Source organism: Papaver somniferum, unplaced genomic scaffold, assembly GCF_003573695.1.
Source record: "Papaver somniferum cultivar HN1 unplaced genomic scaffold, ASM357369v1 unplaced-scaffold_132, whole genome shotgun sequence".
Lineage (NCBI taxonomy): Eukaryota > Viridiplantae > Streptophyta > Magnoliopsida > Ranunculales > Papaveraceae > Papaver > Papaver somniferum.
Window position 1 is genome coordinate 22,316,196 of NW_020622381.1, and position 14,123 is coordinate 22,330,318.

Here is a 14,123-nt window from a genome sequence, read left to right on the forward strand (position 1 = left end):
GAAACTGAGATAGAATCTTGCGAAGGAAGAGCAAACAAGAAGGAAAACTGGCGACACAAAATCAAAGATACACAAAGAAGTGAGAGGTTGATGGTGGATGCAATCGAAAGGAAAGGAGAAGACATGTTGCGAAACTAATGCTAGCTCAGAATAAAAATGATGAACATACCGCTACCAAGGAAGCAGTAGCAGAAAATAATAAAAAAACAGAGGATGACAAAGGTAATAAAAACAAGAAATGTATGAATGATTAAGTTGTTGCGATACTCTCGCAATAAGTAAAATTCTCAAAAATACATTTGATTGAATGGAAAAAATTGAGATTGCGAAATTAAGATACAATATGATGATTTGCGAGACCCTCACAGAGATAATGAATTTTACAGAAGACAATCAGAGAAAACTGACAAAAAAAAAGGGGCAAACCTTTATGGCGTACACCCTAGTTCGCGAATGCAATTTCACAAGAGGCAAATGCAAGACCTAAAGTACGTCATATAAGGGGGTACCTGTTGCATGGCTCGGGGAAAGGCTACACCACCACCGGAACCTGAGTCATGGATATTTGGGGTCAATAAAGCCTATCCGGGAGAGGCACCTTGGATTCTCAGCTTAAGCATATGACTTATGTTGGGAAACTAAGGTAATAAGGACTCTCCCAAGGAGTGCAGATCTTATCAAGGCGCCGAGGTACACGGTTGAGTCAAGAGTGCCAGGGACGTTTGAAGCGTACTTTGCCATTCTTGACAAGTCTTGGCTTATAATGCACTCGGCCTGAAGAAAATCCCACTTAGGGTGCAGTCTCGTAACCATAAACCCTATAGGTAAAAGGGATAAGAGGCTGCGAAAACAACTGGTTGTGGTTAAGTCTGGATGGGAGGAGCTAACCTTGTATGGTAGAAGTACGCCTCCTTGAAGGGGCAACCAGGGGGGACATAAGGGCGGCACCCTCCATTAGGGAGCTGATAAGTGTCTTAAGACGCAAATGTCATGAGGATTTTTATTCGCAAGGATATTAAGGCTTGTCATATTTGTGCAACAATCCTGAAGAGACAATAATACAAAAGAAAAGGATAAGACGAGATCAATGGATTTTCGCATGAAAGTGCGAAGACGTCCTGCGATTTCGTCGCAAGACGGCAATGTCATGGGGCTTCATTTTCGCAAGAATATTTAGGCCTGTCATATTGTCGCAACATTCCTTAAGAGGCCATAATACAAAAGAAAAGTTTAAGGCAAGATCAATGGGTTTTTGCATGAAAGTGCAAGGACGTCCTGCGATTTTGTCGCAATGACAAGAGGTGGCATAATAAGACCTTTAATTAGGAAGGAAAAATAAGACCACACAGGAATGAGATTTTGAAAAGAATCAAAATTCACTTCGCATAAGATTGCGAAGTTATACATAATTAACCGCGAAATTGAGACATAAAATAAGAAAATTTTTATGAAATCTCTCATTTGGATTCAAATAACAGAGGCAAGTATGGGAATGTATGAAATTAGAAAATGTTATTTGTCTCCATATGATAGATTTACTCAAAGATTCAAGAATTAATGATTATATTGATTAACTGTATTGCAAAGAAGAATTGTTTTAATAAATGCAGGTCAAAATGAAAGAAACGCAAATATACAGAAAGAAGAAATATATGTACAAGTATTATAAAGAATCAAAGATAGAAATAAAGACTACTTCTTAGTTGATCCTTCATTATCTTCATCAGACTTGTTCCCTTCTTCGTCTGCGTCAGAATCTTCATCACCATCAGAACCTCCATCACTATCAGATTCTTCATCGCCAGCTTCGCTATCAGAGATAATCAAACTGGGAGTATTTTGTGGGATTTCTTCCAAGAGACAAGGATAATCAGAATGTGGGATATTATGATCGTCACGAACCATTTGGATAGTTTGATTGCGAAAATGCATAGCATCATTCTTAAAATTCGCAACAATGATCTTGATTTGATTCTTTAATCTAGAATACTTGTCGTTGCGAGAAGAAAGATTCTTTGCGAGCTCCTCCTTTTCAGCTTCGAGTTCTTCAATCTTTTCACGATATCTATTTTCAGAATCTGCGAGCAAAAGACAATCAATTATTAACTTGATGAAAATTCATAAGAAGCAAAATATTAGTAAAGAAGAGCAGTTAGTAACCTTCTCTGTCAGAAATCATATCTCTAATCAAGGCCGTATGCTCAACTTGGAGACTAACATTTACACCTAAATCTTTTCTAGCATCATCTAAGATTTTCGCAGCCCAAACAAATTCATCCTCACTACTTATAAGAAGACGAGAACGAATTTGATTTTCCCTTTCGCAGAGTTCGATGTTCTTGCGGTTAGCTTCATCTCGTTCGAGTTGAACTTCAAGAAGAGCCTCTTGGAATTTCGCCAAAGCCTTGGCACCTTGATCAGAGATCCGATCCTTATCATCTATGAGACCGCTAATTTTGGTTCTTAACTCATTGGTTTTCTCTTTAGAATCAAGAAGGAGACGCTTAAATCGGTTGGCTAAGCCTAAACTAGATCTATGGTCAATTTCTAAGAGGCGAAATTTAGATCTAAGCTCATTTTAGAGAAAGAGATGAAATTTTATCATTTGAGAAGCTATTTAAGGAATTGTTAAGACGCTCAAGAAGGGTATCATTATCCAAGGCATTAGGAAATGAACGAAGAAGGGTAGCTTCATCAGAAAGACCATAAATGTCTGCAAAAAGGATTATTTAAATAAGATAAAACAACATGATGAATGAATGAAGGGAAAAGAGAAAAGTAACATACCGTAAAGTTGATTATTAGCTTGATGAAGACTAGAGATTTTGTTCTTATACGAAGAAGAATCAATTTCTAATTGTCTATTTTTCTCGCGAAGACCTTTAACTTCAGCTTCCAATTCTTCATTCTTTGTGCGAAATTGAAGATTCTTCTTTTCAAGATTTTCGCGTCTTCTCTCTAGGTCTGAGGCAACATCAAAAGAAGCTTTTTCAGCCTGCGAGAAAATATAAAAAATATTAATATAAAAAGAAATTTTGAGTTATGACAATAAAGAAATAAATGGATAAAAATATACCAGACTATTGAGGGAATGCAAGAAGTTGGGAGTCACTGATCTAGAAACTCCACGAAGAGAACTATCACCATCCAGTAAAGGGACATCGCAAAGTGTAGCGAGAGCCTTGCAGGTTTCGGCGAATTGGCTATCTCCCATTCCTTGCAGAGAATCAGAAAAGAGGCCAGAGAGCTTAGCCATAGAAGATTCAGGTGGAAAATCTTCACCTGCGACAAGATCATCATTGTCCACATCATCCTTGTCACTTTCGAAATTTTCTTGAGGAAGAATATTTGAAGGAGAAGAAGAACGGACTTTCCTTTTATTTGAAGGAGGAGCAGTTGATTTTTCTCTGCGAAGAGAACCTTTACCTTTATCACTAGTATTCGCAACATCAGCAGGCTCTTCCATTTCAGCAATAGTCTTCACACACAGATAGAAATAAGAAATGGAAGCAACAGTATATGGTTTAAAATCATAAGGAAAAATTTGGTACCTCATCTGTATATGAACGAAGAGCTAACAGAGTACTAGCTTTCCCAATCCTGTTATAACTATCTTTCAGTTTTTGGATCTGCAGAATGTCGCAAGAGTTAGCGAATAAAATAATAAAGATAAATAAAGAAATGTAAAGTGAACTAAGTGGGAAGAAACATACCTCTTTCTCTTTCTCGGGCCAAGAGAAAACCCAAGGTTGATAAGCAGAAAGATTCGCAGGAAGAACATTTGACCCAGCAATGTAAGGTCCTTTTAGCATTAAAGGAAAAATACACCATTTATCATCTTTGGATTGGCAAGGAGTTGTGTTTTTACCAGAATGCCAGTCAATATCTTGCATGAGAATTTTGGCTTCATCAATGTTATCTTTCCTTTTTAAGCGAATACCCCAGCGAGTATTCTCTTTCTTCATGGAGATAAGTTCATAGTTCTCAAAGAAACTCGCTACTGTGTATTTCTCAGCAATTATATCTAGGTTTGAGAATTTAGGATCCCTAAGTTCTTTGGAGTACAGAGATCCTCTACCAGCACCACGGTTAGCGAACTATAGCATCAGACGGATGCAGTCCCCACTCAGTTGGAAGATAGCTCGCGAAAATCCTGAATGAGCGATAATTTCATAAAATAAAGGAAGATTTGGGTCATAAAGAGGAATAGGGAGACCTGCGAGAATCTGACCTAGAGAAATTATGATTTATTGATCATCACAATACTGATCAGAGAAAAGTTTGACAGAAATAATTGATTTGGCATTTTCACCAGGAATGGTGGAGAGTGTGAAACCTTTATCATCAAGATCTTTCTGGACATCTTTTAAATTCTTCTCATGTCTATGACCACTTGGAGCCATATTTGAATATAGAGTATGGGAATGAATAAAAAGTAAGAGGATTGAAGGGGGGGGAGGAAATTACAACAGCAGAACTTGCAGAAGAATAACAGAGTTGCAGAGATGAGAGAATAAAAATAGAAGAGAAAGTAAAAAAAAAGTGGAAAGAAGAGTAAGAAGAGTATATAAAGGAGATTTTTTTTACTCGAAGAAATAAAAACCATTAAGACAAAAAAACGTGAGCGGTTGAAAAGCAGCGGTTACAGAAGACGTGTCAAGAAACAAATGGAAGAAAGAATACGTGTAATAAATGCAGAATATGAAAAGATGAACAACTGCGGCATTTCTCACATCATTCTCTACTTTGCATAGAAGATATGAGAAGAGGCAGGATGTAGGATCAGAATCTCGCAAAGATAATATCTCAGCGAAATTATCAACAACACAACACAACAGCGTCACAGAACAATTTCATAAATGATACGATAAACGACGTCAGCTAGGATCACGAGAAAGATGTGATAGTCCTGCGAAAATTAGAGAGCTTGCGAAATTAACATTTGTAAGGTTGCGAGAATTTCGCAGACTATACCCGAAAATAAAGGACAGATTAGTTGTCATCCACTATGTATTTCCTTATAAATAGTCGTTCAAGTTGTAAAGAGGGGATAGATCTATTTTTGAGTAAGAAACAAGTAAATAGGAGAGAGAAAGTCTAGAGCAGCGGTCATTCTTGATTTCTTTATCTTTTCTTGTAAGAACATTCAAAGATTGATCAATAAAATTAAGAGTGTAAACCTAAAAATGATTTGATTAATAATGAAATTATATGAGGGGTGTAGTGTAGGATTTCCTGCAACTACACATTCAACTGCTATTGAGCAAATGAAGTTCAAAGTTAAGGTTTTCAATGTAAAAGGAAAGCAGAAGTGTTCAACATCGAGGATTAAGTCAAAAAGCTTAAATGAAGATGTATTAGCACTGAGGACTCGCACGTATTTGTCACAAAATATTCCCTACCTTATGGCTAGCAAGCTCAGATTGAACGTTACTATTAGAGCATTGCTCGGTCGAACTCGCATGCGTTGCTATCTCAAGCATGTTTGACATTGTTAGTGATCGAAACTGTAAGTCTTGATTTCTAGTCTACTATAGCTAAGGTCTCAGACTAGGATAGAAAGTGTAGTTGAGCTCAAGAACTCCATGGCAATCATCAGAAGAGACGAAGGAATACTCAAGGAACCGGTGGATCTTCATCGACTAAAAGGTATGTGGAGACTTGAACTTATCTATCACTCAAAAGTCTATTTATTTCCTATCTTGAGACAAAAGTCATTTTGCTATATAGACTTAGATTATACACATTTGCTATTTCGAGCCGAGTTTATCTCGCCTATCTATTTCTTGAAATATGTGTTGGTAAGCTTTCGCTTTGACCAAGTTCATCTTTACCTAGTGACGGAAGTCATGACAAGTTTCAATCACTTTGGAAATTGCTTACTTTGACGAAAAATAGTTTTTAATAACAATTATAGAATATCAACGTCCTCTAAGAATGTTGCAATGATTGAAATGAAAGTTTAGATTATATAACCATTGGAGGATATAAGCATTGTTGTGGAAACACATATATGTATAAGTCCTTATTCCTTGAACTGAAGTTTGCGAACTTTGTTGATCAAGAGAACCGGCATGGTGGCGTGAGCCAAGTCCGCGAACTCAGTCCGCGAACTGGCGGAAGTTCTTGTCCTGATAATTTCTGCTGGAGTTTGTGAACTCCATCCGGGAACTTAAGTCCGCGAACCCCAGTCCGCGAACTTGAGTAGGTTATATTTAAAAATGATGTTTGTGAACTTATTCTTATATAAACTAAGGAATGCATATTGCAAACCGTGGCTATATAGTTCATGAACCGATTCGAGTGAATAAAATCGTTTTTGGTTCGATTGTGTCTTCTGTAGTTACATAAGATTTCCTTGCAATTGAACAACTCTCTAACTAGTTCATTTGAGTCATTTGAACTAGGTATGGTGAAGAAGAATATGGTTGATATGAAAGTGATCATATGGCTAACCATTTGGTTGACTATTGTTGAACCAACAAATGTACAAGTTTGGGTACGGTTACACAAGCCTAGAAACGTGTATTTCGTTTGTGTGTAACATCGTTTGTGTGTAACAATATCTAACGGTTGAAAGATATTAGCTTGAATCTAAATCAGGTTTTCATCTAACGGTGAATATTGAATGCTTTATTACCAAGCTAACATTGATTGCAAACCCTGATTTGAAAGACTATATAAGGGAGAACTCTAGCAACTGGGAAACCTAATCCCCACACCTTCTGTGTGATACTGGTTGTGCTAAGCTAGAGTCGATTCTCCTTTAACCTTTGGTTTCTTCTTCTAAACCAGGTTAATGACTTAAAGACTTCATTGGGATTGTGAAGCCATACCAATACTACTTTATCGTAGTTGTGTGATCTGATCTTGTTGTTTCTATCATACGAGTACAATTGTAATAATTGGCTTGAGATTGATATCTCCGATAGGCAAGATATAAAAGAAATCACAAACACTTCGTCTCATCGTTTGTGATTCCACAATATATTTTTTCGCTGCGTCGATTATGATTATTGTGAGGTGATTGATAATACTAGGCTGTTCTTCGGGAATATAAGTCTGGTTTATCAATTAGTTCATGTTCACCTTGATTTATCAAAATACGGAACAAAACTCAAAGGTATATTCGTGGGAGAAGGATTTATTTATTACCGTAGACTTTTCTGTGTGATAAGATTTGTTTATTAAAGTCTTCGACTTTGGGTCGTAGCAACTCTTAGTTGTGGGTGAGATCAGCTAAGGGAATCAAGTACGTAGTATCCTGATGGGATCAGAGACGTAGGAGCATAACTGTACCTTGGATCAGTGTGAGATTTATTGGGGTTCAGCTACAGTCCAGACCGAAGTTAATTTGTAGTAGGATAGTTTCTGTAGCGGCTTAATATAGTGTGTGTTCAATTTGGACTAGGTCCCAGGGTTTTCTGCATTTGTGGTTTCCTCGTTAACAAAATTCAGGTGTCTGTGTTATTTCTTTTCCGCATTATATTTTGTTATATAATTGAAATATCACAGGTTGTGCTTTGTTCAATCAATTAGAATATCCGACCTTTTGTTTGTTGATTTAAATTGATTGACACTTGGATATTGGTCTTTGGTACCATCCAAGTTATCTCTCTAGTATTTGATAAAGACTCGCAGATTTCTATTTGCTTGAGTATATACCAAATCGAGAGATTGAGATATAAACTCTTTGATATAATTTTTGTCTAGATTGAGTCTGACTGTCTAGTTGATTCTCTAGAAAGTATATTGGAGTTTGTGCGTACAGATTGCTAAGCGAAATATTGGGTATAGTTGTTGTACCCCCACTTTTTCAATTGGTATCAGAGAAAGCAAACACGTTTAAAAGACCTTACAAGTCTGTGTTTGTGGCAATCTGAGTCTGAGGACAGAATCTCTGACATATACGCATACCAAGATGTCTTCTAAAGCTTTTAACTTTGCCAAATGTCTTGGGAATACCTCAAAGGATTACTCCTTAGCTGATTCTTCTGAATCCCGAGGTAAGAAGATTGGTTCATATCGTGATGACATATCTCTCTCTGATGAGACGTTGGGCACTATGGCAAAAGCTGAGATGAAGCTCACCAGAATCTCAAAAAACTCTGCTGAGATTATTGATTTTCAGGATCATGATCAACTTATTGATGAATTTGAAAAGTCTCTTGATCGAGAACATGAACTTTATAGCATCATTGAGTCATTCTCTAATAATATTGATAAACTTCTCCAAGAGACTACTCTACAGCGTGAAAAGATTAGTGTTCTTGAGGATATTGTTAAGGAAAACTCAATTAGAGAGATACTTTTGATCGAGACGCATTCATCAGAGATTTACAGTCTTCGTGTCGAAAAAGAGAAACTAGAAGCATCCCTTACTCTAGCCAATGAACAGTGCAGATCCTTGGAAAAGGAAAACTATGTCTTAAGGAGAAATTCTTCTGTACAAACTAATTCTCATGGATTGCAGTACATGAAGGATATTCCATAAGAAGGTTGTGTCAAGAAAGGTTTACATAACTTGCAATCTTCTCATATGGTTATGAAGTTAAAACAGGTGTCGTTTATTGCTTCTCCACGAACCTGTACATTATGTGGGAAAAAGAATCACTATGCTATCAATTTTTTTGCCAGGAGGAAACAAATTTCTAAACTTCATAATTTTCTTATTTCCAATGTCAATGGAACAAATAGTCAGTTAACTACTGCAGTGAATCACATGCCCACAGAAAACCAGAAGCCTTATAAATTTGATCTCTTTCCTTGAAATCATCACAAGGTTCAAATGCTTTCTACTGGTATAAATTCTTGTGTTGCCAATAAAAGCATTCCATGTGTTTGTAAGACTGTTTCTGGTAAATCTAAGTCTAGAAAATGGATTCTTATCTGTTCCGATCCTCTTGAACCAGTTGCAAGAGGTCCTAGATTTAGTCCTCAGAGAAAGCCTTCTGACGGATATGATAAACACACCGTGTCTTACTCTTCTGGGATGAAAGACAATCGAAGAAAGGCGAAGAACATGAAGATCAAAGTGTCAGACGATATATACAACTCCTTTCTCGATGATCACAGTGGGGTTAATTTCCACTCTATCACCTGACTCCAGGTATTCTTTTCCTTGTTTCTAACTTGAGAGGTGCAAGGAAATTTATTGAGAAATTCTCAAATATGTTGTATATTATTTCAATTTTGTTTTTGTGCGAGTTTTTGTGCTAACAGTTCACAAACGTTCGCGTCCTCCTCTTGAGAGTTCTTAGGTTTCCAAAAACAAGAGTTTTCTTCTCCTGTTTACATACACATATATATTACTCTATATTGTGTCTCTACATCCCTAACAAAAATTATATGGAGAACTCTGCAAAATCTCAAGAGGTTGTGCATATTGATATGGAGGAAGACGCTCAAGGACGCGAGTCAATTCAAGAGCTGGTTCTAAAGAAGATGCTTGAAAGAAAGGATCACAACTCCTGGATCGATGACTTTGTCAAGGATTTGGTTCGTGTTCAGAACGATTCAAAGTTCGAGTTTGCAAATCTTCAACTGCAAATAAACGAACTCTTGGATGGTCAGACCAGAATCCTTGCTAATCAAAATATTCTGATACGTTATCAAAAGAAGCTCATCATGGACTGCACTAAGGCTAGACAACTTGCTCGGGTTGTTGATCGCAAAGTTAGTTTTCTAACTTATGAACATGGTGTGTCTATAGTCAAGAGAATAAAGGAAATCATTCTTTGATACCTTCTTTGATGGATTCATTGAAAGATATGAGGTGCTCAACGAACTTTGATTTTCTCCTTTATTTTCCTAGTAAATCTTCTATTTTCTTGCTTTTGTTAGAAGAATAACTAGAGTTTGGAATACCCATTATTGTGATTACACATAGCTATGTCCAGCGTTTTCATCTTCATGTTTTTAGATTAATTGGTTTAAACTCTAAATTTGTTTGGAAGATGATTTTTGCAATATTAATCTTTATGATTTTATATATTGCAAATTTGTTATGGGATATGTGTGTTTACATCCGTGAACTATGATTGTCCCATACCTTGTTAAAAGGAAAGTCTTTCGTATGTAGATATGCATGTATTGATAAAAGAATGAATAGACTTTTGACAAATACAAAATTTAAGCCTATTATGTCAATTATTGATGGAAGATAGGTTAAAATCTTTTGTTTGCAAAGACTATGTCTATTGAATGTTGTTATGCGAATAGTGATGGAAAATAGAATGAATCCTTGTGTATTCCGCAGTATTGATCTTCCCTGATCCATATTTTATGTATTACTGTGAGGCTCCGTAAAGTGTCTTATGTTGAGCACTGAACGACTAAGTTGATTATTTTTATGATTAGCTATGTTGTTGTTCCGTGAGGTACTTTATGTCGAGCATATTCAACTAAATTAATCATCTTGTTTGGTTATTTAGTTGTTTCTCCGTAAGTTTTCTTATGTCGAGCATGACCAATTAAATTGATTACTTTTGTGATTAGTTTGATTGTGTATTTCGATTAGATTAATTATGGGTTCTCTTGTGATTAATCTAATTGTATAATTTTGAGTCTCCATAAGTTCACTTATGTTTGAGCATTTTTCGATTAAATTAATCATGGGTCCTCTTGTGGTTAGTTTAATTGAACTTTTTGGATTCAAATTCATACTTGTATGTGATTTGTTATGTCCAATAAAATCCTTCTTTTCTTTCGAAATTAATGTCGCTCTTGTTGTTCTTTCGGGAATGACATTTTATGGGGGAGAGTTCTTAATTAAACTTGTGCTTAATTGCCAAATCTTTGTGGGGAGTGCGGTTGTGGAATATTATAGGGGTTATCTTGTATCTTTACAAACTCCTTGATGAATGCATTTAGCTTAGGCTTTATGATTGCATCTAAATAAGATGATATATTTTTGCTTTCTTTTGGTCAAGAAATGTCTCTTTCGGAAATTTCATTAGGATCCCGTTCTTGTACCTTTGCCAATTTTGTTGACAATAAGGGGGAGAATTAATATGTAGTTCACACTAAAAATACATATGGTTTTCGGATCATTATGTAAGGGGGAGTGGTTTCCATGTGAGATGGAGTATTGACTAAGGGGGGGTGATACATATCACCATAGTATTGTTGTTGAAGTTGTGACACAATTGAACTTCGACGTTGTGTAATGATACTATGACACTGTATAACAATTATTGAGAACTCATGTTTTCTCGTTGTTATAGCTATGAATTTTCAACAACGATGATGCTGAACTTACAACCTTTGGGATCATTGGAGTTGTTAGAGCATTGCTCGGTCGAACTCGCATGCGTTGCTATCTCAAGCATGTTTGTCAATGTTAGTGATCAAAACTATAAATCTTGATTTCTAGCCTACATAGCTAAAGGTCTCGGACTAGGATATAAAGTGTAGTTGAGATCAAGAACTCCATGGCAATCATCATACAAGACGAGGGACTACTCAAGGAACTGGTGGATCTTCATCGACTAAAAGGTATGTGGAGACTTGAACTCTCTAGTCACTCAAAAGTCTATCTATTCTATCTCCTACTCTTGAGACAAAAGTCGGTTTGATATATAGACTTTCATTATGCACATTTGCTATTTCGAGCCGAGTTTATCTCACCTATCTATTTCTCGAAATGTGTATTGGTAAGCTTTCGATAGCCGAATTCATCTTTACCTAGTGACGAAAGTCATGTTATGTTTCAATCACTTTGAAAATTGCTTTGACGAAAAATGGTTTGTGAATAACGGCTATATCCGTCCTCTGAGAATGTTTCAATGATTGAAATGAGAGTTTAGATTACATAACCATTGGTAGGATATAAGAATTGTTGTAGAAACACATATATGTATAAGTCCTTATTCCTTGAACCAAAGTTTGTGAACATTGTTGATCAAGAGAAATGGAAGTGGCGTGAGCCAAGTCCGCGAACTGGCGGAAGTTCTCGACCCGAGAATTTCTGCTGTAGTTTGTGAAATCCTTCCATGAGCTTAAGTCCGCGAACCCAGTCCGCGAACTTGAGAAGGTTATATCTAAAATTGGTTGTTCTTGAACTCATGTTTATTTAAACTAAGGAATGCTTTTGCAAACCGTGGCTATAAAGTTCATGAACCGATTCGAGTGAATCAAACCGTTTTTGCTTGATTGTGTCTTGTGTAGTTACATAAGATATAAGCAACTGAACAACTCTCTAACTAGTTCATTTGAGTCATTTGAACTAGTTATGGTGAAGAAGAATATGGTTGATATGAAATTAATCACATGGCTAAGCATTTGGTTAATTATTATTGAACCAACAAATGTTAATGTTTTGGAACGGTTCGTAAAACCAAAATTGGACATTTCATTTGTATGTAACAAGCTAAGTTTCGATCCAACGGTTGAGAAATATTAGCTTGAATCTAATCAGGTTTTCATCTAACAGTGAATATTGAATGCTTTGTTACCAAGCTAACATTGATTGCTAACCCTGATTTGAAAACTATATAAGGGAGAACTCTAGCAACTGGGAAACCTAATCCCCACTCCTTACGTGTGATACTAGTTGCATAGCTAGAGTCGATTCTCCTTTAACCTTTGGTTTCTTCTTCTAAACCAGGTTAACGACTTAAAGACTACATTGGGATTGTGAAGCTAGACCGATACTACTTTTCTTGTAGTTGTGTGATCTGATCTTGCTGTTTATATCGTACGAGTACCACTGAAATAATTTGCTTGAGATTTTATATCTCCGATAGGCAAGATAGAAAAGTAATCACAAACACTTCGTACCATCGTTTGTGTTTCCACAATATCTTTTTTCGCTGCATCGATTAAGATTATTGTGAGGTGATCAATAATACTAGGCTGTTCTTCGGGAATATAAGACCGGTTTATTGATTGGTTCATGTTCACCTTGATTTATCAAAAGACGGAACAAAACTCGTAGGTATATTCGTGGGAGACGGATTTATCTATTACCCTAGACTTTTCTTTGTGATACAGATTTGTTTATTAAAGTCTTCGATTTTGGGTCGTAGCAACTCTTAGTTGTGGGTGAGATCAGCTAAGGGAATCAAGTACATAGCATCCTGCTGGGATCAGAGGCGTAGGAGCATAACTGTACCTTGGATCAGTGTGAGATTGATTGGGGTTCAACTACTGTCCAGACCGAAGTTAATTTGGAGTAGGCTAGTGTCTGTAGCGGCTTAATGCAGTGTGTGTTCTATCTGGACTAGGTCCCGGGGTTTTTCTGCATTTGCGGTTTCCTCGTTAACAAAATTTTGGTGTCTGTGTTATTTCTATTCCGCATTATATTTGTTTATATAATTGAAATATCACAGGTTGTGCGTTGTTCAATCAATTAGAATATCCGACCTTTTGGTTTTTGATTTAAATTGATTGACACTTGGATATTGGTCTTTGGTACCATCCAAGTTATCTCTCTAGTATTTGATAAAGACTCGTAGATTTCTATTTTCTTGAGTAAAGGTCAAATCAAGAGATTGAGATATAAACTCTTTGATATACTTTTATCTAGATTGAGTCTGACTGTCTAGTTGATTCTCTAGAAAGTATATTGGAGTTTGTCCATACAGATTTCTAATCGAATTGTTGGGTGTGGTTGTTGTACCCCCGCTTTTTCAATTGGTATCAGAGCAGGCAAACACGTTTAAGACCTTACAAGTCTGTGTTTGTGGCAATCTGAGTCTGAGGACAGAATCTCTTCTACGCATACCAAGATATTTTCTAAGGCTTTTAACTATGCCAAATGTCTTGGGAATACCTCAAAGGATTACTCCTTAGCTTATTCTTCCGAATCCCGAGGTAAGAAAATTGGTTCATCTCGTGATGACATATCTCTCTCTAATGAGACATTGAGCACTATGGAAAAACCTGAAATGAAGCTCACCAGAATCTCAAAAAACTCTGCTGAGATTATTGATTTTCAGGATCATGATCAGCTGATTGATGAATTTGAAAAGTCTCTTGATCGAGAACATGAACTCTACAGCATCATTGAGTCTTTCTCTAAGAATATTGATAAACTAATCCAAGAAATACTCTACAGCGTGAAAAGATTAGTGCTCTTGAAGATATAGTTAAGGAAGACTCAATTAGAGAGAAACGTTTGA